The sequence below is a fragment of the Dromaius novaehollandiae genome, chromosome W, assembly GCF_036370855.1.
Source record: "Dromaius novaehollandiae isolate bDroNov1 chromosome W, bDroNov1.hap1, whole genome shotgun sequence".
NCBI classification, from domain to species: Eukaryota; Metazoa; Chordata; class Aves; order Casuariiformes; family Dromaiidae; genus Dromaius; species Dromaius novaehollandiae.
In genome coordinates, this window is record NC_088130.1 from 9,531,878 (window position 1) to 9,557,894 (window position 26,017).

The 26,017-nt window shown below is 41.7% G+C and overlaps 1 pseudogene; it reads left to right on the plus strand.

Moving 5' to 3' along the window:
- The first annotated feature begins 19,111 nt into the window (after window positions 1-19,111).
- Window positions 19,112-22,861, plus strand: LOC135324270 (vesicle-associated membrane protein-associated protein B/C-like; annotated as a pseudogene).
- Window positions 22,862-26,017: the final 3,156 nt, after the last annotated feature.

Genomic DNA, 26,017 nt, shown 5'->3' on the forward strand with positions numbered 1-26,017 from the left:
ACTGAGATCCTCAGTCCTTTTACCTTCAGCTAGTTAGCCACTAAAGGGCTTGCCAGCAGCATCAAAGCTGCCTAAAACCTGGCTCGGTTGAGTCACGTGGGATCTTAGCACTCGTCTGCCTTTCAAGGGGATTCTCAGACGCAGGCCTGTAAGCCTGGGTTCAAGGAGTTTTTTACAGTGCTTGTCCTACCTGTTCAGAAGACACCGGGATGTTTGTCTGGTGTGCATGCCATGGTGATTCAAATCCTCTCTGCGGATCAACAGGGAAGGCATTGGAAGCTGGGTTTGTTTGAATCATTCAGGAAAGCGCTTCAGAGGGCGGAGAACCGCTGCTGCCACCTCTGCTTTCTTTTTTTCCAAGTTTGGGAAAGTACCTGGCTGTCTGAGCCTGTCTCGCAGAGCAAATTCCTCACCTGTGGGTGGAAGGGGAGAGAGCTAGTTCCCTTCAGCCCCGCGTTAATGGCGTTGGTACCTAGTTCCCTGTAAGAAGGGAAGACTCTGCATTTCCACCCAACTGGTTAGCTTAGGTGGCTCCCTGCCAGCTTACTGGCTTCTGTGAATCCCATTCCTAGACACCAATAAATTGCTGTATCCTTCACAAGGAACCTGCAAATCTAATTCAGGATTCTGCTAGATGACAGGAAACATTACGAGCTAGCGTAATGCTCGCTGTTGCAATGTCAAAATCCTTTTGCAGATTTAGCTGTTGAGCAACAGCAGAATCGTCAAAACTAAGGATTCTCACGGATGCTGCTTTATTGAGAATGAAAATGTTCCCAGATTTTAATCCTGGGATGCACGTACAAGGCAATGCTTATATACACCGTACTTGCAGGTATGAAACTGGAAGTTGCTCTGTCTCATGGAATATCACAGCCAATACCCACAAAAATCATTCTTTGCCTCTCTATTTTTGTTTGAATATATTTAAATTTAATGCATACTTTGAACTGTGCTTAAGATATTTGTTAAATGCTGGTGTGTCGTCTAAGTCTGAATGAACAGTCCAGCTAACCACATGGTTCTCTTGTATCCAGCTGCAGCAGGATGAAGCCCAAGTTCTGGCCTAGAAATTTCGAATTTTGTGGGGATGCATGAGAACAGGAGAGAAATCCTACCTTGTTTTCCTCATTGGGAATCCGGCAACAGTCCACTGGAGTATGCCGAGAGCACTCTTGGCTAGCACAGCTGACAATATGAGCCTGTGAAAAGCTTCTGCGGAAGGACTGATGAAATAAAAGCCAAGCCCTTTGCTTCACAGCTCCACATTGTCCAAAATGTCTGGCTTCTTGGAAAAGTACATTGTCTGCCACGTCAGAGAGTGACAGTGTTGATACTCAGACTGGCAGAAGCATTTCTGGGGAAGTGTGCTGGAATCCCTTCAAAAGTTTCTACCACCAGCGTAGCCCATCATTCTTAATGTAGAACAGGGCTAAAAGTTAGGATAAAGCTCTCCATATGGCACATGCTATGGTATATACATTAACAACAACACAATATTGAAGTCGTCTGTGACTTTTTAAGACAACGTGAAGAAGATTGAGAGTATATCCTACTTTACACCTTCTAGGAATCACCGTGTTATAGGTTTATCTACTCGGTTGGTCTGTGCACATACTAGTAATGCAATAGGTTTTCAGTACTCCTCGTGCCAGAAGTGATCTCTTCAGCATCCCATGTCCTTGCGTAAGTCTCAAATGAGAAATATGTAACTCAGTTCAGACTGCCAACAGAAGAATGTCAAAGGCAATTAAACTGCTCCGATCTTTTTACAGACATGAACACTGTGTGTTTGGCAATCCTGCTGAAAGGTGGAACCGCAGGTCAATTAGATGTTTTGCACATAGTCCTAGCTAACACTTACTTCTGGGAAAGGGAGCTGGCTGCGCGTCCTCTGCTTCCACGATACCAGATCGTATCTCAGTAGCCAGCTGTGTTTCACTGGTGAGAGTCATCACTTACAGCTGGGAAGAATTTTTCACATGTCTGTGATAAAATGGCTTTTAACGATACCTTTTCTTGAAAAACTGACCAAGGATGATTAAAAAAAAACAAAAGCAAACAAAATAAACAGAAAGTCACTTAATTGTCATGCTGAATATTTTAACATTTTACTTAACTGTTCATGTTCCAGCACATCTCTGTGGTGGAAACTGAGGAGAATATCTAACTGAAAACTTATCTTGAGATATAAAAATGTGCAGCATGTGGTACTTGGCTTGAATTTGGTTGCAGACATTTGCTTTTGGGATGCCTTTAAGGCATTTGCTTGTGGAAGGATGATGGGATAGTCTGCAAGAATAGGAAATGGAACTTGAATAAAAGGAGAAGGCCTTTTAAAGCAGAATAAAACTGGCATTGAGCCTAGGTTTATATTGAAATTATCTGAAATAATTTATGAGATGCTGTCCAGTAAACAGAGTTTATCATCTAAAGAGCCACAAAGAAAAAAATCATTTAAGAAAACTATTGTAAGGATAAAGTGGAAAAGAGGCTACAAATCTTGACTTTGTAGAGCTGGTTTTCTAAAATTCATCTTCCCAGGCTTAATGAATGATGATGGTTTGGGTTATTGCATGGGCCTCTATCAGCAACATAGATTCTGAAATTGTATCTTTACCAAGCAGAGACAAAGCCAGTTCCTCTCACTTTTTTTTTTTTAATGAAGTCCACCATTTCTGCTACTCTTTATGAAATAGCCTCTCTTCATTGAGAAAAAAAAAAAAAGACTATCTTCCTTTCTATGTTTGTGCTTAATGACTGACACCTTTTGTTGACCTGATAGACCAGCGTGCTATTTCATGTTATATTACTTCCTATTTTAAACTGCCATCCTATGAGAAAATCAGACAACTGCTTGGGATTTGTTTTAGATTCCCTGTTTAGGGGGGGAAAAAAAAAGGAGGTTTTTTTTTTGAAAAAAAGTATGTGTAAATATGAACATACTGAGCAAAGAAATCCTTGACATTTTACTTATTCCCTGAAATGATTAAGAAATAGCTTTCTCTGGACTATTTTTATGATAAGGAGAGAAAATGCTTTTCACAAATATTTTTCTTTACTGACACCACACTGTATAGTGTAAACAGTGGCAACTGCAAGGTTCTCCAGTTACCCTCTGGTTTCCCCTCATGTGTCTCCCTCAGACAGCTCCTATTGCCCTGGTGACAGTGTGGAAGAGGCTAGGACAAATTCACTACAGTGCCACCAAATCCTGGTTTAGAGCAGGACTCAGTGATACTATCCCAAATGAAGGTAAAATGACCCACAGGCAGCTAGTCTCACATATGGTCCCACCACTTTGGACAACTGGCATTGAGGCAATGGGAGAAAATGAAGAATTATTCCATGCAGCTGGGACTGGTAGTCTTGACCCAACAGCTAAGTGCAAATACAAGAGAACAAGAGACCAGCTGGATGGAAAAGAAAATGGACAGGCCAGCACTCAATAAAAATAAGTTAGAGGGAAAAGGTAGAGTGCAGGGAATCAAAATTGTGTGTGTGTGTGTGTAAGGAAACAGAGAAAGTAAGGAAAATGAGAATAATTTAGAGTGGACATCTCATCATAACTCTGTAGATGATGACAATAATAAATATGTTTTGCTTACATTAGCCTGTTTTACTTGGGAGTCCCCTGCCCCCAAACCAAACGTGATATAATGGTGATCTATAAAATACAAAAAGCCCTGAAGCAGAGTTACTTTGAGATATGATAAAGGCAGTGTCTGTAATATATATGCTCTTGATATAATGATGATAATTTTATTCCGAGGGATGAAAAAGGTATAACAACACAAGTAACATCAAAGAGGAGGGAATTATATGTGCACAGAATCCTCCATTGTATTTTAGAAATTCAGTATGGCAAATACAGCTTTGAAATCAAGGACTCAATTTGTGTTTTTGGATATGAGAGTAAAGATCTCTGGGAAGTCTACTCAAGATTAGAAATTTGTCTGTGAGGTTTGCGGTGATGTGATGAGGAGGACATCTACGCACAGATACCTCACAGCTCTCATTAAATGGTGTGGTAGAGATAACTTAATTAATATTTCCCTGAGGTTGTTTTATAGTAAGTTGAAATGGTAGTAAAAAAATTCTTAAATTTTTCCAGACCATTTCAAATGGACTTCCCTTGTAATCTAACCCAGCATACCATGAGTTTTGAAAATGTCCTCATGCTGCCAACACTTCCCAGTTGTGTTGACACTGTTTTTCATCTTTCCCAAGCAAAAGCCTCAAAAATAGGAAAAGAAAGCAAAGTTGATGGGTTCTTAGGACTATGTTTGTGCTCACTCAATATTAAATATGAATACAAGTTGGAAATGTTCCAGCTGTAGGAAAATTTCATGCCATGAGAGGAACCTCTGGTGAAACTAGGCTGTATGCAATGCTTCTGGGATGACACCATAACCTGAATCAAGTGAGTAAAAAAGCTGACTGAAGTCAGTTGTTGGTTCAAGTCTATTTGTGTCATTCTGTTTTTAATGTCTGGAGACCCGCCTTTCAAATCTTTTGCATCTGTATGTGGAATGAATGGAATATATATATAGTACATTCAGAATGTGCTTGTTTCAGTAATTTAGACCTACAAAAATTATGAAATCTGAATAACATGGAAAAAAAGAGATATGAAGCCACATTTTTTTTTGTTGTTGTTTTTTGGTTTTAATGCAAAAAATCCTGTAATCTTGCCTGAAAACATTTGCTAACAAGCTAGATGATACAAAGTACCATGAGACACTTTAAATGCTAGGTATATTGAAGAGCACTATTTTTTCTGATTTGTCTATGAAACTTGTTACATAGAAGCATTTTGGTGAGGCCTGAGAGTAGGAGACAGGGCAATTATGAAGAAGAACGTACATAACACCATTAAGTACTTTTCCCCTTCTTCCCACAGCTTTCTTTTTAATTCCTTTCCTTCTGATGTTTCCTTAATTTACTACTTTATTTTCTGTTAGCTGTACTAAATGTTGGAGAGAGAATTCTTGTTCTAATTTCAGTGAGTCATGTTCAGGTAATTATTTCAGGCTCCAAACATTTTGATGTGGATTTGTACAGTTAATTGCAGGGTTGAGTAACTAACTTACCACCATTACTGGGAAGCAGCTGGAAGCACGCATTTCACATTTGATCTGGCTCAGATTTATAACCATACTGGGCCATATATATGCTATTAAAATGTTTTTGTAATTATTTTATATTTACATTTTAATAATATACGTGAGAAAAAAAATCCTCAAATATTTTCATTCTAACATTTATTTATCTACCAATTCACTTTATGCTTCCTGGTGTATCACTGTGGGAATTCTCTGTGCATGAGGGAAGGAGGGCACGGCCATGAAGTCTGGAAGATAACTTAAGTGGTTTAAAGAAGGATACAGTTCTCTTAGGGATTATTTTAAATTAAAGTTCTCAAAGAAAAAGAAATTGGCACGTCTTCAGTCCTCCCCCTTACTTCCTCCTCCTCCTCCTCCTCCTCCTCCAAAAGAAAGAAAACCAATAAAAAGTGGCAACCACGGTCACTATGCTGTGCCTTTTGAAAGTCCAGAAACACCAAAGTGTGAGAGGTGTGTGAGGAACCAAAATTTGGAACTTGATTCCTATTAGTTGCTCTTTAAAATCAAATTACAATTTTAAACTTTTTTTGTTTTTTAAATTCATTTCATACAGCCTATTTTTGTGCTCAATCTTATCCAACAGTTCACAATATTGAAATGATGGGTAGATTAAATAGGAGGGGGATAAGAAATGAGCAGAGGAGTGAATCAGGAGACACAAATTTGAAAGCAGCATATTATGAGTGGTTGAGCTTTTGGGGCATAATTTGGTAGCTGTGGGCTGATGTCAGTAACCTGAGATTTGTGTGGTACAGGAAGAGCAGCACCTTTTAAGGTGTTTGCACGTGGGTGTATGTGTGCATGTCCACATTTGTTTGAAAGCTATTAACAGAGGGTTTTTTCTTCTTCTTCTGTTGTTGTCATATATACAGCAAAAAAAGGCCGAGACAAGAAAGTTAGCAACTAAATTGTTTTCTCAAAATCAGAAAGGGGCAAGCTGAAAGGAGGCTCGAAAGGTGGATGGATTTAAGTTAAAATAAATCAGTGGAGGAAACGAGCAAAAAGAAATTGGAGGTTAGATTTGTGCAAAATGTACTCTTCTATTAATTGGTGTTCTGGTTCCCCACGACTCAACCAGCTCTTGCTATCTGTTCATCATCAGTCATGGAGCTCCTTAAAAGCAAAAGAAAGTAGGTGTTTCCACTTACCTAGGCAGGCAGTGGAGAAAGCCCCCTGATGTTCTTTGTTTTTGTGTGGCGAAACAGAATTTGAAAGGGGCTGATTCCACAGCAGCCCAGGCTGGTAGGACAGGAAGGGTGAACGTGGGAAAACCATGGCTGTTGGTAGTGGTTATGCAGATATTCTGCAGCTCTGTTGAGGGAAGGTTGAGGGAGAAAAAAAAAAAACCCTAAATACTTAGCGTTTTTCTTTGTTTCTGAAGGGACAAAAAATAATGACTGTTTTGCTGATGGCTCATTGCAGAGAATAGAGTTCTGGTAGGAAGAAGGAAATAGTTGAAGCAATTAAGGCCTGAATAAAGAGTCAGTCAGTATGAGCAGGATCAAGGCCAGGGTGAATTCTGGCAGTGCTCCAGAGGCAGAAAGAAGCAGTCATACATTCAGAGAGACATAAACATTGGGATATAAGGGAAAATAGCTCTGGGTCAGGAAAAATTAAGTGCTTAAACATGTTGGTTTCTTTTTGTTGTGAGATCACAGGGTTGCTCCTTCAAGCCGACTGATCTGTGTTAAGATAAAAGTGAACTCTTTCCTTCCTTCTAAATAGTTTTCAGTTAAAAGAAAAAGATGTGTGCCCTAGCATTTCTTCCTTACACAGCTCATAATTCCACCTTCTCCCTGAAATCCCGCAGCTGTAATTCAATCGTGAAATTAGGGAATGAGAGAGGGAAGGAATAAAATGCTGATGATCTTTTCTTTGGCTATTTAGTCTGCTTATTCCCTAATCCTGGATGATAGGATTAATCTTTTTTACATAATAAAAAGCTAGACAAGAGACAGTAAGATAGGAAATAATACAATATTCGTTAAAACTTTTGCTGATTAGAAAACAGTTTGAATTCGAGCTATCTCTGAATTTTCACCCTCTGGTCTCCTCTGCACGCAGAAAGGAAATCATATGCAGAGTGAAGCTGTGACACAGTGATCTCATTCCAAATGCTGCGTTATCTCATTTCGGTGATGGAGAGATTCGATATGTTAGTTCCCATGCTGATACTAGATGGACTGGCAAAGGCTAGCGTGTTTCACAGCAGCTTTTTTGTCTTGGTTTTCGTGTAGAGACCAGCGAATGAGCAGCACTGAGCTTTCTCTGTAGCAGAACCAAACAAAATAAATGCACCGAGTGGCAAAAATTTTGAAAACTGTACTGGTAAATGGGCGAAACAAACCATTTGTGATTTAAAAAGGATTAAGTAGTCAAACCTCAAATCCTAGAAATTGCACAGCTCTATTCTATACTGTTGCCACTTGTTATGATAAAAGATTATATATATGCTTTGCTTAGGAAGTGAGTTTAGGTTATGAGGAAATACGGTCAATTTAACTAAAACCACAAGGATACAAGTACCCAAACATTTTATGCAGAAGCTGGGAAGATGTTCTTCTTTGTGGGGTCCACTATTATGCAAGCAAGAGGTCACCATATTTGGGAAAGTCTTGCAAAATGTCCACAAAATTGTACACAATGTTTTCTATCTCATGAGAGTGGCAAATCATTCGTTTTGATTTTTGTATTTCTTTTACCATCAAGCAAGGCTAGCTTGATGGGTCACGTGTCCTATAGCATTACTTCTCTTTGTGAGATGAAGATGGGCTACATGACAGGGTTAGGAGAGTTTCTGCAAGCTCTTTGACTCATCTTATAAAGAGAGTGATTGCAATTTCTCTCCTTTTTCTCAGCCAGTTACAAAATTTGGGCTTCATCTTGCTGTGTCCCAGTTTACTTATTATAATTACCTTAATAGTATCTACTCACAGAACTACAGGGAGGATTAATTAGTTAATGTTTGTAAAGCACTCTGAGATTCTTATTAAGGATTATGTTGCAGCAGCAGCATATTATTCCCTCCTACCTCGGGATTAGCACATGCATTATTGGCCCATAAGTAAGGCTGAAGATCTTTGGGTCACTTGAGGAGAACAGAATCTCAGGTTTCATATAATCTGTAGCTGTAAATGTATTTCTGGCCTTCATCATTGCACAACTAGTGCTCAAAACAAGCTGAAACCGCCTTGCTGCATCAGCTCTGAAGGCTGCTCTGGAGATCCTGAAATGAGCAATGCTGCTGATTCTCAGCCTCTTTAATTTGACCTTGTCATGCCTGAGAAAATTTCCTTCTCTGGCCTTTCTCAAAGAGTAAGATGGACTTTTGCCTTCCTTGTATGACTGTCATACACACCATTCTTCTGTTACAATCAGCATGCAGGCTGTGATATAAACTCTCATGTTTCTGTGCAGTATGGAACTGGAATTCCAAATATTAGCTGATATGAACAATATGGTAATTTGTATGAGGATGTAGGTTAGAAGTACCCGCTCTAAAACAACCAAGACTGTTGTTAATAGAACTACAATTAGAGGAATAGGAAATTCTAGAGAAGCCAATATGGATATAGTTATTAGTGTTTGCAAACATATATTGATCATCTGCACGGTTTTAATCTGTGATGACATTGTTATGGGGCAATAAATGTGGATATAGTTTGCTAATAGATGTTAAATGATGTAATCTATTCAGAAACCTAAATAATTACAGCAGGAACAGCACATGAAAATATTGCGTCATATGTTAAGTATTTCTTATGTGATAGCAGAGAGCAGGGACATTGATTCAGTTTTCAAATAAGACATCATGCAGCTCTGGAAGAAGGAAGCTTAGTGAGGGAGAAGGCTTAGCCGGTTTAATGGTGAGGTCAAACACGATGTCATTACTCCTGCTGTTTTCCTGCTCAAAGTCCCCGAGCTGGCATTCTTACACAGCAAAGATTGTCATCATATAGAAATAGATTTGAAAGCTGCTATATGTCCATAGCATGAAATTGTAATATAGAAAAGTAGTATTCATTTGCATATATTTATTTATCTCTGATAAAGCTATTGTATATACGTATGTTATTTCCATGTTGGGCTGTGATACAGCTTCTGTTATTTTGCATCCAGAAAAGGTTTTAATAGTCTGTATTTGATTGTTTTTAGGCATAGGATTTTACTGTTGTAAAAGGAGACCATCTCTGATACTTGATTCAGAGTCTGTATTGTTCTTTACTCCAGATACAAGGCACTAAAGATATTTTGAGTGGAATAGTAATGAAATATTAGTGATTTAGTGACTTTTTAGTGACATTTTTTCAAGCAGTGATGTTGTTTCAGCTGTTCAGAATAGAGAATGAATGTATAACGTAAGGATACTCTACAGCTAGAAGATAAATACATACACCTTTTTATAACCTACCACTAAGTCATAGAGTGAGGGAGAGGTTTCACAAAGGGACCAGTCTCAAGAGTAGCTTCAAAGCTATTCATAATAGAAAGTCTTCCCAATCCAGAGGATGCTTCACATATGACTCCAGTAAGACCTTAAATACACAAATGCTTATCTGAAAATATTTGAACTAAAATTCTTGCATAGATTAACATACAAGTTTTCCAAGTAAGAAACTATAGATGGTTACAACACTGCACTTGAGTTTTCCTTCCTTCTACTTTATGGAACTGATTCTTCTCCCATTCTCTTATTAAGCAGCAATCTGACTTACAGGTCACCTTGTACCATGGTGGTTTTTGGACATGCCACATTCTTGGCTTGAGTAAATCAGTGTGCATTTAAATTGGCATTATTGCTGTTGTTCTTACTGATTCTTACTAAGGCCAGAGATCTAAATATATTGATGCTTAGTGACCTCTGAAGGCTGGCACGAGAGTTTTGCAGAAGCGTACAGTAAACTCGAAAGGCGCTGTTTCCCATAAGGCTTAGATTACTGGTAGTAAAATACTGACCACATCCCTTTTTCTGGTCCTGCAGAGAAGTCTGCGGTTTGCCTTTCCGGAAATTGTCAACTTGAGATTGAAGCAGAAGCAGCTGTGTCTATCTGACTGATGTGCAAGTTAAGAGCAAAGAATTTCACTAGCCAGCATGTTTCCTGTGCCGAAGTCTCCCCTCCTGGTAGACATCTATCATTTTCTCTGTTAGGTTATTTTTGTGCCTTGGGTTTTGTTTTTGTTTTTTTTAACCACAGTAAACTATCCCCATGCCAGCAGTCATATGCAGGAGGGCTTTAGCTGAAAGAGAGCCTAGTTAAGAGAAATGCATTTTAGGTAATGGTTTCAAACTGTGCAGTTATTTTACAGGTGTAATTATCTGCAAACTGCATTTTCTCTTGTCTTTTTGCATATCCATATGTTGCGGGGAAGAGAAGAAAACCACTCCCCTACTGTCTGACCACATAAGAACCAGCTAGCAGCGTAACTAACCCAGGAAACACAGACCCCCCCGAGTTCTGCTAGTGGTTCTAGTCGCTTCCCGTATGATCCAGGGAAAAATATGTTGCACCCCTTTAAAGAATAGTGGGACTTCTCGCTTTTCCCCATCACAAGGCTCCTTTTGACACTTTTAGCCTCTTTGAGAGTTTTCTACGTGACAGTAGAGCCCCACATACAACCTCAAACAGGATGTATGCTACTCCGGGATTAAAACAATATCTCTTCGGCATCTTTTCCACCTTCCTTTCCCCCTCTTCCCCAGATATTTGTAGGTCAATTCCTGCCTGTCAGGAGCACCTGGAATCACCACTGGAAATAACACTCCTAGTTGGCAGTTGTTATTTGGTTGACTGATACAACCCCCTGTAGAAATAACTGCGGGAGGTAGGAAACAGTTTTCTTTGTTTCTCCTCTACAGATTAAAAGATCAGCTGTGATAGTTCAGGCCTGTCATCAGGGAGGACCTTCCTGCCTAGCATTTCACACAGTAAGAACACGATAGCATGATAGAAGAGCATTTTCTCAATGGACGAGATCCTGCTTGGTGCTGAGCAGGTGTAAGCTGCTGAGAAAGTGGCATTTCTATATGCTTTGCAATAGCTGAGTTTTCAAAAATAGTTACAATTTGCAGTTTACAGCAGCAAAATTGCCTGTGATTTGCATTTTTGCCACAGAGCTTACTAGATACAATTTTCAGAAGTATTTAGAAGCTGAAAGCTTGTGGGATTTCAGTGTGATTTAAGTCATTTAGGTGCTTATAAATTGTACTTCCCATCTATGTTTTAGATGTGGCAATAAGGGAGAATATGATACATACAGGGAAAAGGTAGAGCTGGGAGGATGAGTATGAAGCAATGCAAAGTTCATTAAATGGGCTGGTAGGTATCTCAGAGGCACTAAGTGACCCCTTCTCATTGCGAAAGGAAGCTGTGCAAATGAGCATTGTGTCTTTGTAAATAGTAATAAAAATGCAATATACAGAATATTTGCTTGGTCATAATTCTCCACCCTTTAATCCATTATGTAGAGATGTTTTTTTAACCTTCATTCCCATGCAAATTGCCACAGGGTTCCTCAGATAAAATACTGGTAATGTAGGTCACATATGGATTAGTCAGGTCTGTATCTGTACACGAGAAGAGCCCTGCATGGTAAAAGCATCAGATAATCAGTACATCTTTAGGTATTTGCTAAACAGCTACCCACAGACACATTTATCTAATGAGGGATCCTCAGATGGAGGAACTACGTAATTTGATCCACCCTCAGGATCCTGTACTCTGTGTTTCTGAAGATCTCAAAGTGCTTTATGTATGTTAATTAACCAACCTCTAGCCTCTGAGAAGTTGCTACAATTAAAATTGTTATCGTAATGGGGAAAATGAGCACAGGGGATGATCAGATGGTAGTGTGTGGACAACCGATGCTTTGTTCCAACCTTGCAAGGGTATTGAAAGGTGTCCCTTGAGGGAGGTCAGCAAGGACACAGGTCCTAGCGAAAGCTCAGCGTGTCTAGGAGGCATGCTTTGATTCAGAAATTTAGAATCTGGGTTATCTAAAACATTGGTTGTATATATTAAATTGCCCCTTGCTATGTGCTGAGTAGCAGTTGCCTTGTCTGCGCAATGGGGAAGTTTTTTTTTTTTTTTATCTCAGAGATGAAATTAATTCATGAACGTTAACGAGGTGCTCAGAGTCTTACAGCGCTGCTGAGGACGGAGGCGGGCTGCCCTGCAAAGTGGGCCGCCAGTGTACCGGCGGAGGGCACCTGCAGAGGCCTCGCGCCTACATACATGGTAATTAGCACCGGCGTCTGAAGGACTTTTTCGATGCAGATGCATGCGCTCCTCCCGCCTTAAATCTCAGGGCTCGGGGATTAATTAGAGCTGTCCTCCTTGAGCATAACCCTGAGAGATGGCTGGAGTGGAAGCTAGCCTGCCCTCTCCTTACCGTGCACTTGCCCTTCCTGGGCAGGAAGGAGTTGCCTTCAGCTGTTCAGTGATTTAAAGCCCAATACAAATATTATGAGTTAGAAGAGATTTTTTTTTTAATTGACTTGCGGGGCAGGGCGGATTTTAATTTGAGGGGACTGCACTTGAAGAAAAAACAGCATCTGTCCACCCTTGTTGTCTTTCTGTCAAAATACCTGGGAATATTTCCAACCCCAGACTTACAGAATTATTGTATTTCTACAACAACAAAAAAAAAACAATCCTACAACCCCCAAATCCTGAAGCTCTTGGCTTATTATGATATTAGAGTTTGTACAAAGTAGTTTGGCTGTGACTGAAACAAAATTCCCTCTGTTGCTTCCAGATGACCAGTTCTCTCTTATCAGCCTGACAAGGAGGGATTGGGGCAGAATTTGTAAACAACGGAAAATATTGAACGTAACTCTCTGCAGTTTCGTTGTGTGCAGTTCTGGCTTTGCTGCTTCACTTGTGGCACCAGTCCACACTCTTGGCCTTGTTTCCCAAAATGAGCAGATGTAGTATGGACTCCGTGTCTCTGACTGGCACGTAGGTGTCGCTCCTATGAAGATGCTGCCTCTAGTTACGACAATTTTGACCCGGCTGTTGATTTAAAGACTGGTGTTGAATAGCAAATCAGTTTTGTGGTGTACGCACGGTAGAAAATAAATAAATATATATAAGAGAAAAAAATCCTTTCGCCAAAGGAGTATGGTCGTATTTATAAACTCTAAATGCAGCTCAGTCTTATAAATTACTGGGTAAAGACTGAAATGTGATACAGAATCCTGAAAAGGTCAAACAGCCACCGACTGATTAGTGTCAACAATTCAGAGGACTTACTCAGCTTTCTAATTCCCTGATTACCTATATTTATGAAAAAGCGTCCAACAAGCATAGAATGGGTTGGCTTGGACGGCGCTTGGGACAAAGGTTAGGAAGGAGAGCTAGAAGCCAGACAGTAAGCTGTGCTCTTGATTACAGTGTCTGAAATCACATTCACATGTGATTACATTTCTGGTCTTTTGGATGCAGGCACCTGCTGCATGACCAAGAGGAGTGTGCAGTTGTAAAGCCTATTACGAATTCCTTCCGAGTTGTTGCTGTAAGCCAGTAAAGCAAGGAAGGATCTAAAGAAAGTCTGCTTGGCCTATGTAGATGGCAGTGACATTCAGCATTTAGGTATGTTCGGTTTCCCAGTGTCGGAAAGGTAGCGTCTGCACTGGGAAAATGAATAATGTTAGAGAAGAGGCGCCATTGTATCCCATTTTCCGACCTAAAGACTGTAGAGAATCTGTTCAAATGGAAGGTCGATAAAGACTGAATGAAGTGTCAGATGAGCCCTGATTAAAATGGAAAAAAAAATCCCCTCCCTGTACTTTCTCTGCTGAACCTGGGATTTCCTGCAGTCAGAATGACCTGCAGTTTTTCTACATAGGTAGTAACTAGGACGACAGTACTCACCATTTAGAAAATGCAAGGGTATTCTTATCAGATCTGAGCTACATGAAGGAGAATTTAATATTTGTAATGTTTATATAGAGATTTATCTCAGAACCACTTCTCTCATATATATTATTTCCTGGTCTAATCTAATATTTGCTTGGAATCTTCCTTGTGTTCAATACTTTTTAGAACCGTAATAAATAATCCAATTCAATTTAGAAAATAATAATGTTTTCCTCCAAATTCTAATAATCCTGTGATACAATCTGTCCCAGTTATAGTAACATGTAGTAATTTCCTTTCCTTTTCAATTTCTTTTCCAAGTTCTTTTTCTTTTCAATTAATTTTTTTTATAAGAGGTTCTTTTGTTCAAAGGGTTTGGAATGGGATGGCAGGGCTTTTTTGAATTCATGGTTTCATCATATCTTTTTCAATTTCTTCCTTTAATGTACTAGATATTACTCCTGAAAAATTATGCATAACTACTAATGGATATTAAGTGCTGCCCGACACAAACTTTTCATTCATACATTTAAAGATATGTGTAATAGATGTCCTGGTTGTTTCTTCTATTTAGGCATCTTGTGCAGTGCATACAAAAGAGGGCTGTATGGATTCCTCCACCCTTTTAGGTAGTTAAGGTAGGACTTACGTATTTTTTATTAACACACAACTATAGCGGACCCATGATGAAATGGACCCATTTCATCCTTTAGTGTTTCCCTGCAAAACTAACGTCAATACAAGATGTTTTTCTGTATAGTCCCGAGTTGTACTTAATATTGCACTGGCTAGTTTCTGGCCTAGATACTTTTTCAAGCCCCTAGGGCTCAAGCGTAAAGAAGTCATGTCTGGCCTATGCGTCTCTGGTTGTTTTTAAAGTTTGCTTTTTATATGAGCCTAGAAACTTTATTTTTCAACATAAATTACCAGGCTTATAATGAGTGAGTATTGATTTCTAGAAATAGCTTGGTATTTTTACAAGCTGTTGTTTAATGGCCTCAGGGTTGTGGAGAGAAACGGAGGAAAATAAGTTGTGGTAGTCAACATAGAGATTCATGAAGTGTGCTGTACTAGCCGTGTTTTCAGCTGGTGCCATGGTTAACCTCGCAAGCCGCTCCGACACGGGCAGAGTGAGACCCCACTTCTTGCGCCTGAACCTTGAGGAGAGGGAATTGCCCTTAGGACAGCATCAGCATGCTTGGTAGCTGCTAGCGCTTTCTCAAGATCGGCTCTTATTGCAGTCTGTCTTTGGAGAAAGTATTAAATTACTTAACCCTTCAGGGAATGCCACTTAGATGTTTTTCCAGGCAAGAAAGTGGCAGGCTGTATGCTAACAGTGATGGCTCATGCAAGCAGCTCTTTTACAGACATCTGTTACGGCTATTTTAGCTATAAGCACACCTCCTTCCCTGTGTGTTTGGCTTTCTAAGATCCCCTCATAACACTGTGCAGAACGCATGTTCCTCTCTCAGTTGGAGCTGGACCTTGGCTGACTTTCTGCTGTTGCATCTCAAGAAAGCCAAGCCACATGCTCCCAATTTAGCAGGTCTTCTAGAGCGATTTCTCCGTTTGTACCTCATCCACGCTATCCTTTCGTACGTTGCTCCGGGCATGGGTATTGAACTAGCTGTGGCACTGCATTTGCAACGGCCTCATTTGGGGATGTGCGGTGCTTGCAAATTTTAGCCCTACTCCTCTAATTTAAGTCTTCTGCTTGTGATGACTGTATTGTCACTTCCGTGGCACGTGTCCCCTTCTTAGCAGAATGTGAGGGTCAGGTAAGCATTGACACAGTTTTAGTTGGGGTGGCTTAAGAGAACTCTTTGTTGAAGTAATCATTTTAAGAGTACTACAGAGGTGTGTAATTTTAAAGAGAAAAAAATGCGAAGATTTCAGCATGAAATTGTAAAATAGTATAATACTACAGATGTGTGTGTGTTCACCAGAGGACCTGCACATTACACGTGCAGATGGGATCCGATGTCTTTTGTTGTTTTCGATAACTAGTTAGTGTGCTTGGAGACCAAATCCCTTTCTACAAAATAGAAAGGCTTTGCTATGTGATAGATCACTGTCTCTTACAAAGAGTTAGCTCAGCAAAACTACTTCCCGGGGCAGTCACGTACGTTTTAACTCCTTGGCGTGATCTTGCTCTACAAAATCAAACATTTTTGTTTTCTAAAACAAAGGAAATTTTACTTAATCTTTATTTTTACTGTTGTGAGATAGGAGACCAGTAAACTATTCTGCTGAAAAGTTCGTATCTTATTTTGCTGGAGTTTATGTCCCTCTGCTAGTAGGCATAGGACCATATTGTAAAATAGTTTTTATGCTAAGGACGCTATTGTTAGTGAATCATCAGACTGTTATTTCATCATCATTATAACGTGGTTTACAATAACAATCAAGCAGAGAAGAAGTGAGCAAGCACATCTGTTATTGTGTTGTAGGAGTGTATCCATTTAGGCCATGTATCTAGGCATGAAGCCAAGGGATGGTTGATCATTAGCCTCAGATATTAGGTATGCTTATGTCACTCATTAGAGAACAAAGACAACATTCACAATGTAGTCATGGCACTCAGTGTAATCATGAGATTAGATGTGTGATATATGTTATATGGCAAGGAAATAAATTGAAATTTCTTCTGCTATATCTTCTAATCAGTGAATTCTCCTTTTAGGGGGTACTTGTCTCAGAGCTGCCCAAGCTTTCAAGCCTCAGTCCCAAATCTGTCTTCTTCCTCTATAATGAAGAAAAAGTGACTAGTAATACCGTGTTCTTTGCTTATTATTCATGTTGCATTACTGACTCTGCATCAAGCTTAACTGACAAAAAAAGAAGATAATAGACTAAATTTTCAAAGCACCTAAATGATTTAAAAGCCTAAGTCCTGGAGACTTCGAATGCAACTTTGGACTCCGAGTGCTTGTTGCTGCTTTTGATGATGACTCTGAGGGCATGGTCATAGCACCCAAGGAACATGGAAGTAGAAATCCCTGAGCTAGCAAAACTCAGACAGAGGAATCCACATAGGGCAGGGACATGCTCTTGCTTAGGTTTGGGACCATGTAGCCTTATGCCTAAGCAAAAAAGTCATGCAAAAAGTCCCTAGCCTGTACATACTTAAACATCCATTTAATTTTCTGTGAGTTATTCATTGAATGTATGTAAGCATTTCCAGAACTGAGTCTGTGCTTTCAAGAGAGCATTTGCAGGACTGACCTAAAAATATAAATGCATCCTTCTTTAACACAGTTATGAGCAGTTTTGTCTAAAAAGCAGTGAAGTGATCAGGCTTGTATGTGATAGAGCTACAGACAAGAAATGAAAGCACAGATCTCAAACCAGCTGTCAAGAATTTTTCTTCTTTTTTTTCCCTGAAACATTCAAATTATGATCCAGATTCTTGTGGGGTGGAACTAAAAGGCCCGCTCTTTTTAAGACTCTTCAGTCTTCTTGCTCTGCAATAATGAGCTCCACAGACTTTGGAGGTTGCTTGGGCCCACTCGTCCATAGAGGGCCTTTACTACCACAACAACACAGTGGAAATCGGCTCATTGCTTTCTTTTCCTTCCCTTCCTTACTTGCTTCCAAAAATAACACTTAATTCTAACAGAATTATACCCTTTTGCAGATAGGCATTATTTCTATTTCCAAGTTAGATGTGCATATGCAGCAAAATTAGTTCCTTTATGTTTCCTTTGGATGGTATATTTAGAGAAGAGTGCAAGTGCACGTAGAATGGCCACCGCCACGTGATCAGAGATGGAACGTAGCTAGACCTGAGGAGGAGGAGGACTTGGAGAATATCTCCTACAAGAAACACGGGCTCATCAGAACAGCCAAAATTTATGGCACAGAAACCATCTTAATGTACTGATGTCCTGAGCAGTTGTAGAGTTTTTGCTGCAGCGCTTGCAGAACAACATGGGTGGTGGAAATCTCGGTGAGGAGCATGGAGGCCTGCACATGGCATAGATCTGTCAAGTCGCCCTACAGTGTGCATGAAGATACAAGGGCTCAACCTGAAATCATGTCTGTGGATCCATATGGCCACAATCTGCCAACTGTAAGGGATGAGGCAGCTGACTAGAGGCTGTTAAAAAGGTGAATGTCTCAAGAGCCTGTTGTTGCTCAGTCTTTCTGTGCAGACTGAAGTGTAAAGAAAGCACACGGGCATCCCTTGCATTAAAACTAGCACCCTTCACAGCGGGAGTGGGAATAGGTCATGCTTAAGGTTTTCTTTCTACATAGATAGCTCTCTGGGTATATATTTGACACACTCATGAACACCATATGAATTAAGATCAGTAATTTTGCACAGAACACCACACTAATTCATAGTGATTGATGGGATACTTAAAATAAAGTGGTAACCTTTTCCTAAGGTGTCTAGGTGACCTGACATCCACTTCATTAGCAATATTCCCTGTGCTGTATTTATGTAGATGAAGAAAAAATCAGTTGGATATTTCATGCTGTATTTTTATGGACAAGGCTCAACTTAACTATGTGCTACACTATGCAAAACACAGCCCTGCTTTAATTCAGGATTTTACAGTACTTGATTTCAACATCTGAAAGATGTAATATATTCCAGATAGCAAGAATGAAATGCTAGCCACCCATGATTAAAAATATACCATCGCTGAACACAAAATGTTTAAAGGAGGGCTGCTTAAGTCTCTCTTGTTGTCAGAAATGATTGTTTAGTTTTGCTTTGACAACTCAGTTGTGGACTCTGTTAATAAGATTCAGACTGAACTGTGGTTATAAACATGAGCAAAACCCTTGAGCTGCTGCAAATGGTCATTTGGAATAAGAATATCTCTTTCAAAGAGCTGACAAAATTGAGCAATTTAAATGTTTAGAAATTACGGAAAACGAAAAGAAGGGAAACCTTCCATTGTGTAAACTAGTCGGTTATCTAAGCCTGTAGAGCGTTTGACTTCTCTCTTTTGCTTCTCCTGCTTCTGACTTGTGATTTGGAAACTGCTGTGTAGGGGCAGACAGTGAGGGATTGGACAAGATAGAGTTAAGGAGCCGAAAGCCTTGAGAGGAATAAATAGCAGTATGTAGATAAGGTAGTAGCTGCACGGGATGAGGAGGAGTGATGATGGGAACATGACCTTTGGGAAAGTACCGATCCGGGCTAGAGCTTATATAAAGGGCTTGCTTGCTTGAATAAAGTTGATTCTGATCCAGCACATCGGAGTCCGTGAATCAGACCGCCACAAATGACGCCCGAACAGGGACCGAAGACTGACTTCGTCCAGGGCTGTAGAGGCAGCGGTTAGCTGAACCGGTGGCGGAGCCCGGCTGAACAAAGAGCTGCTGAAAGGAGCTGGCGAACTGCTGAAAGGAAGCAGAAGGGGAGCCGCTGAAAGGAAGCGGCATTGCGCGCAACAGGTTACCTACCACTGGACGGAGGTAAGCGGCCGGGAACGCGTGGGAGTCGTGGGAAACGGAATCTCCCCGCAGGATAGGTCCGTGCTAAACGTAATGCAAAAGACTTTGAAACAGCACGGCAGAGATATACACCCCCCCCCCCCCCCAAGACCTCAAAATGTTATTGATGTGAGCACGCTCGAACTGTCCCGAGGTGAATTCCACCACGATTTATAGCCTCGGTACGTGGGACTCAATCGGAGTTAAGCTCTGGGACGCAGCAACAAGAAATGGTAAGACGGCGGCAGGACTTTTAGCCCCGTGGCGAACCATGCTTGAGACTCTGAAAGAGCATAGCCAGAAGGAAACACGGGGACTGGGAGCAGTGGGTGGACGGGACTCCCCAGGAAACGACCCAGACAATCCATTTGACCCAGGGCAAATCGATCCGGAACAGGAGCCGGACCTCTATCCGCCTCTTAATGCGCCTTGCTGTGTCCATCTTACGGCCCCTTCGGAACCACCCCCCCCCCAAGAGACAGGGCCTCCTGCGAGTGCGGACTGCCCACAACCCCCCCCCAACACTGACCCGGCCTTCTGGGAAGGATCCATCGCCCCAGGGCCGCTCGGCGGGGCGTGACTACACCGGCCGGGGACACCCCTCCGCCTGCCTTCTTCCCTCCCTCCTTTCCTCCCTGCCTTCCTTCCCCTCCCGCCCGGCCCTTCCTCTCTCCACCGCGGAGCAGCAGGAGGAGGAACATGGCGAAAGCGGAGCAGGCCTCAGCCTGGAACGGCAGCACGAGCTCAGATTCAAAGGGCCTTTCACAGATGGTGTCACCGCAAACCTGAAGCTCGGCAATCCTGCAGACGGGAATGTGTGCTTCAAAGTTAAGACCACGGCACCATGTAGATACTGTGTAAGACCTAACAGTGCAATTATCGATGCAGGAACATCAATTAATGTTTCTGTGATGCTACAGCCTTTGGACTATGATCCTAATGAGAAAAGTAAACACTAGTTTATGGCTTTAAAAAAAAAAAAAAGAAAAGAAAAACCAACAGCCTATGCTTGCTCCAGCTGATACTTCAGATATGGAAGCAGTATGGAAAGAAGCAAAACCAGAAGAACTCATGCATTCGAAACTTAGGCGTGTGTTTGAGCTACCAACGGAAAATGATACGCCTTATGACATAGAAATGAAATTGTATCCGCAACTGCAACAAAGACAGATTCTTCTGTAATGTCTAAATCAGTAAGGCCCTCTTCGGAGGCACCCGGCTCGAGCTGTGATTACTGCACGTGTATCATTAGGATTTGGTTATTTAATTTGCTTTGATTTGGCTCTGAACTTTTCTGCGGGAACCTAGGGTCAGGCCCTGTTATGGTGGCCGACAAGCCTAATTTCCATAACAGTTTGGCGACCCAGGTGGGACCCTAGGCGACCACTGTCGGGGCCTCTCGTCTCCAAACGATCATCTGGCGCCATCGGGTGAGTTCACCTGGGATCTTTGGCAACGAGAGGCACCGAAAAGGTGAGTCTTAAATTCCCGCCTAAATTCTAAATTCTGGTCTGGTAACAGTGCACTGTAAGGGGTGCGCGGGCTGGCCACCGTAAGGCGTACCAGGGGACGGGTGCGAGTCCCATCCCCAGGGTCTGAGTGGGCTTTAAGTCCCAGCTCTGCCCGGCCGGAAAGGGGAGTGCGCAGCCTGATCAGCGTAAGGCGCACTGCAAGACTGTAAGACAGAAGTCTAGAGTCACTGTGACTGGTGTGAGCGTGAGCAGTACTGTGTGTGCGAGTGTGTATAGCCTGGGAACCGACCGGGGCGCCCGTCGGCTGAGGAAGCCGCCCGCTGCGAAGGGACAGCAGTCCTAGCAGTTAAAGACTCGGGGGGTGTGAGTGCGGTTCCCAGAGAGTGAGAGAAAGAGAGTGTGTGATAAAAAAAAAAAAAAAAAAGCTGGTCCAACTATGTCAGGAGGATTGCCCATTCCTGACAAAGGAGGAAAACCCAGCGGAACCCAGCAAGGGACTTTTGATCAGCAGGCTAAATTGTCCCATGATTTCTTTTTTTTTTTCCCCACTAAAATGCAAAAGCGCCACAAAAAACTTATCATATCACAAGGGACTAGGCCCAAGACATTATCCAAAGTTGCCCCCATTGCCAAAATGTATCCCCGTTACCACCCTACTCAGGGACCAACCCTCGAGGCCTGCAACCCTGCAATGTCTGGCAGACAGACGTTACCCATTATCCCTCATTCGGAAGACTGAAATACGTCCATGTCTCTGTAGATACCCTTTCCCATTACGCTGTCACTACTGCCTATGCTGGGGGAAAAAAAGGCCGTGATGTATGTCGTCACTGGCTTGCCTGTTTCGCCACAGTGGGGGTTCCCACTCAAATTAAAACTGACAGTGGTCCCGCATACACTGCACAGCGAACGCGGGCATTTCTCCAAACCTGGGGGGTCGCTCATGTGACCGGAATTCCCCATTCCCCAACTGGCCAGGCAATAGTGGAACGTACCCATCGTACTCTAAAAGACATGCTTGAAAAACAAAAAAGGGGGAATAGCCCCGGTGCCTCCCCACAAGAGCAGCTATGGAAAGCCTTATATGTTCTCAACCTCTTAAACCGTTATACGGACCAAAGTGCAGTTAATAAGCATTTCTCATGCCCTACGTGGCAAGAACAGCCTCGGGTTCACTACAAGAACCTGAAACGGGTCAATGGAGTGAACCAGTAGACTTAACGTGGGGGAAAGGTTATGCTTGTGTCTCCACAGGTAACGGGCCTCGTTGGATGCCTGCACGGCTGATTCGACCTGTTGACGCATCCCTCGAAACACCAAACGAGGACTGAGAGCCCGTTAAGATGGTTGACGCATCCCTCGAAACACCAAACGAGGACTGAGAGCCCGTTAAGATGAGCCCATGTCGGGACGTTTTCTGGCAATACCTGCCTGCCTCGTGCAGGGTCACTATCGATTCATAAAAGCTTACCGCGACTACACGACCTCACTAATAAGTTGTAGATAGAATCAGAGTGGAACCCTTTTGAGGGATAGGACTGGACGTTAGGTTTGGGGTCGTGGGTTAAGAAGGTACTGGCGTGTGGATTGGTAATCTTGCTAAGATTTCTAGCCCTTGCTATCTATCTCCCCTGCTTAATAAGCCTTGTGCAGAGAATGACTCGAAGGGCTTTGCATCAAGTACTTGTTGTACAAATACACACTGCACTGGCAATATTTAGTTTAGAAAATAAAAAAGGGGGAGATGTAGGGGCAGACAGCGAGGGATTGGACAAGATAGAGTTAAGGAGCCGAAAGCCTTGGGAGGAATAAATAGCAGTATGTAGATAAGGTAGTAGCTGCACGGGATGAGAAGGAGTGATGATGGGAACATGACCTTTGGGAAAGTACCGATCCGGGCTAGAGCTTATATAAAGGGCTTGCTTGCTTGAATAAAGTTGATTCTGATCCAGCACATCGGAGTCCGTGAATCAGACCGCCACACTGCTGCTCTCAATGGAAGTCTGCCCAGTGCCCTGCATATAAGCTTATACCAAGTGATAAAAGTTTCTTGGATCCATTCATTGTAGAACAAATTCTATTTCTCTGATTCTTTCCATTCCTTTTGAAAATACTTCTAGTTTCTGACTCCCATTACAGCACAGTGTTTTATATTATATACAGATAGTCAAGTTTTGCTGGGTGTTCTCGTCTGGGCTAACACGTCTTGTTCCAGTGGAGATTTGATCTTGTAGAAATGTAAAGGGCATGCTAATGATGAACTGTGGAATTGTATAGATGTTTTAAAGGGGGGCAGATACAGGGCGCAAGCCTTTCCCAATTTTAGGTTCATTAAGATAATAGCTGGGGAAAGAGGCTTGAGGGAGCAAAGAGAAAGTGTGTTACTTAGCGCAAAGGTGATCTACATTCAGTGAGATTTGAGTTGGCATCACGTGGTATGGAGATTGACTTCAAAAGTATGGGAATTACACCAAACTTCTTTGGGCTGGAAACAGAGCTGCAAACGGCCTATGTCTAAAGACCGCCTGTGCTTCCAGGGTTGAACTGACCTGCAATACCTTGAGAATTCCCGTTTCTCTGTTATTTTCCTTTAAAATCTTCCTGAAAGCAGGAAAGCAGTGTAACATTTTCCAGCTTGTAAGAAATGAAATGAAAGAAAATGGAAAAACTGTCCTTCTGCTCTGACATGACTGTAGTCTACCAACACTGAGGAGAAAACAGGGAAAACTGTTTCAGAGACAAGTTAAGGGCATTCCAGTTTGTGTTAAGTTGGTTCAATTTGCTGCCTGCTCATTGCAGCCAGCTCTGAACTGACAGGTACTTTGAAACAGCTTTTTGGTTAAGGCTTAAACCCAGGTGCTTTACTGGGTCATGAGAAAAAGGAGGGACTTGCTCCAAATGTTGCTGCTCGCCTAGTGGAGATGAAAAGCTAGCATCTTGCAACCAGTACTTAAGGAACTAGTCCAAACAGTTTCTTGGCCTCTGCCCTGCTAGCGTAACAGCTATCTGGATGGCAGCTCGATGATAGCGTATAGGCACATGGGTTTATAGAAAATTATTGTATATTGAATAAATTATTAGAAAAAGATCCTGCCAGTACAACAGATTCTCCCTGGGATGCGTGATTGCCACAAGGCTCAGAATGCAATTTGTTGCCCTTCCTCATGGAAAGCAAATTGTTTTGGATTTGACTTGCTCAGTCCCTCAGGGAGGAAGGCCTAATGTGAGTAATTACTGCCTGGTCAGTTCTAATACTAAGAAATGACTGAAACAGCTGTGATCCATGACACACTCGTGTATTTGGATATATCTTCATGTATTGTTGTATAGCTTGCAATCCTTTACTGCTGCTTCCCAGCTTCGCTGAGCAACCACTGCTTATTCTGTTCACCATTCAAGATTCATCTTTGCAAGCCCAACTGGAAATCCCTATTAATTAGAAAAATGTAAACAAATGCTTAACTAATCAGCTGTTAACAATCAGTACTAGATTACACTAATGCAGTTTGAAAATCAAATTGGGGGGAGGGGAAGGGAAACCCTTAACAATTCATGAAGTCAGTAGTAAATCTAGCTGACAGAAGATAAACTTCTCCAGCACTGAGGCAATGAAAGTGGTGTTGATCTATATAGCTGCAGATGTGGCTCTAGGGTGCAATCTGTCCAGCTGCTCAATATCAGTGCTGCCACATGGGCACTGCAATGGGGAAGATAAATAATAAACCTCTTAGTCAAGGAGATAAATACAATTGGCTGCTGCTAGTTTTTACACCAAAAGCCTGCTGGTTGCCATTGGGAGGGAGGGAGAGAGAGAGTGCTACTGTGGGCTTGTTGGTGCACACAAAGAGAAGAACAAAGATTTTCCTCATTAACTTCCTCCTGGTAGGAAAGTGGAGGTCAGTGCAGTGATGCTGGTTATGAACCTGGAGCAGGGGGGAGAAGACTCAGGTGCAAGCAGTTCGTTGGGTAGGTGTGTGCTCGTTAAGGAACAGGGGAGTAATTATGCAAGGCGCTGCAGGGTAAACAGTGTTGGATGTGGCCAAAATGGGTTCAAGTTGTTAGATGCATTTCTGGAGTCTCTAGCTCCACGGACCTGCTCTGTGGAAGCCTCAATCCAGTCATTAAGTCCTGGATTCATTAATATTAATTTCCTGCCCCTAGAAGCCAATTAGTAAAATATTTTGCTATCTTCCCCTTTATATCTCTTAATGAAAAAAAGAATTACTTTCGTAGTTTGAAATAATTTCTTGTGTTTGAAAAATCTGTGCTTCCCATGATCCCTAGCACATCACTGACTCTCTCTTTGAGGGTTAATGAGAAATCACATGTGATGGATTAGTGAGGTTCACCTAAATAATATTACAATATTTTCTGTTAATTTTTTCTTGGAACAAGAGATTGAAAACCTGCTGGTGTAAATTTACCAAGAAGTCCGAGTGTAGGCTTTTAAAAATTGAATAATAAAATGAAATCCTGTGGCAGGCAGGTGGAAGAATACTGCCTGCAGGACTGTGTTTTCTGATGCCATCCAGTGAGATAATGAATCTATGTCTATGGAAATTGATTCATTAATATTTCATTGAGTCAGCTTCAGTGCAATTCATGAACTGCCTCTAGAAATTCAATAAGTGAATTCAATGAGTTGCAGAGCTTAACAAATCTGGAGCAAAAAGTAAAAATACTACGAGTTGGTAATTACCAGTGGAATTTGTCGTGTCAAGTGAGCCTTGGCAACAGTATTTTGTGGGGGTTTTTTTCCCCTTCAGAAAAGCCTAACCAGAACAGCTGCAAGCCTTCCTGCACATGTGGACCCGGCGAGTGATGCTAAAGTAAAGAAACACCGAACTGGATCCGGGCCTGAAATGAAAACTTAGCTCTTAATTCTTTGGGTTGTTTGAAATTAGAGCCTGAGCGGGATTTGCATTTTGCAATGGTAGTTATCTTTATAATGGGCCCTCGCTATATAATACCTAAGCCCTGGCAGATGCAATTGCAGATCCCAGCACGCATGTTGTGACCCAAGCCGCCCTATTTTCTCTCCACCAGAGAGGCTGCGGGAAAGTTAAGGTTTACCCGGTGTACAAGGAAGCCTGTCATTTTGCTGCATTTT